At 63.2% G+C, this 959-nt stretch overlaps 1 long non-coding RNA gene across 1 annotated transcript in view; it reads left to right on the forward strand.

The window, feature by feature from the left end:
- The window catches only part of LOC121357338, a 1866-nt gene extending 956 nt beyond the window's left edge, over positions 1–910 (forward strand). Inside the window, exons 2-3 of the long non-coding RNA XR_005955718.1 lie at positions 502–627; positions 889–910. This is a non-coding gene — a long non-coding RNA (uncharacterized LOC121357338). The remainder of the gene's footprint in view (positions 1–501; positions 628–888) is intronic.
- Positions 911–959: the final 49 nt, after the last annotated feature.

The following is a 959-nucleotide window of genomic DNA, read 5'->3' on the forward strand; positions in this document are numbered from 1 at the left end:
GCACACCGGGGACACCTGACACAACACGGGGAAACCTCCCGGGACCACCTGGGACACCCTGGGGACACCTGGGACACCTTGGGGACACCTGGGACACCTTGGGGACACCTCCCGTGACACCTTGGGGACACCTGGGACACCTTGGGGACACCTCCCGTGACACCTTGGGGACACCTGGGGAGACCTGGGGACACCTCCTGTGACACCATGGTGACACCTAGTGACACCCTGGGGCACCTTGGGGATAGCTGGAACACCCTGGGGACACCTGGGACACCGTGGGGACCCCTCCTGTGACACCCTGGGGACATTTGGGGACACCCTGGGGACACCTGGGATACCTGGGGACACCTGGGACACCGTGGGGACACCTGGGGACACCTGGGACACCTCCTGGCATCCCCTGTGACATCTGTGTCACACATGTTACGTCCTCAAAGTCCCCACTCCCCTGATGTCCCCAATCCCCCACAATGTCCCCAATGTCCCCTCTGTCCCCAGGTGATCAAGACCCTGATCCTGCCGCGGCTGCCGGCCGAGGGCGAGCGCGTGCGGAACATTCTGGAAGGGCCCGTGGTGAGCACCATCGACCGCATCGGGGCCGACCACGTGCAGAGCCTGCTGCTGGTGAGTGGGGACACCTTGGGGACATTGGGGACATTGGGGACATTGGGGACACCATGGGGACACTGGGGACTATTGGGGACACCCTGGGGACACCCTGGGGACATTGGGGACACTGGGGGGATGGTGGGGATTGGGGGACATGGGGGACATTGGGGGATTGGGGACACTGGGGACATCTGGGGACACATAGAGGCAAACTGTGTCTTCAGTCCCCCTAATGTCCCCAGTGCTGTCCCCAGTGTCCCTTTTCTGTCCCCACAGAAGCACTGTGCCCCGGTGCTGGGATATCCCCATGATGTCCCCATGTCCCTGATGTCACTGTGATGTCCCCA

This window comes from Pyrgilauda ruficollis, unplaced genomic scaffold (genome assembly GCF_017590135.1).
Source record: "Pyrgilauda ruficollis isolate IOZ18807 unplaced genomic scaffold, ASM1759013v1 scaffold3258, whole genome shotgun sequence".
Lineage (NCBI taxonomy): Eukaryota > Metazoa > Chordata > Aves > Passeriformes > Passeridae > Pyrgilauda > Pyrgilauda ruficollis.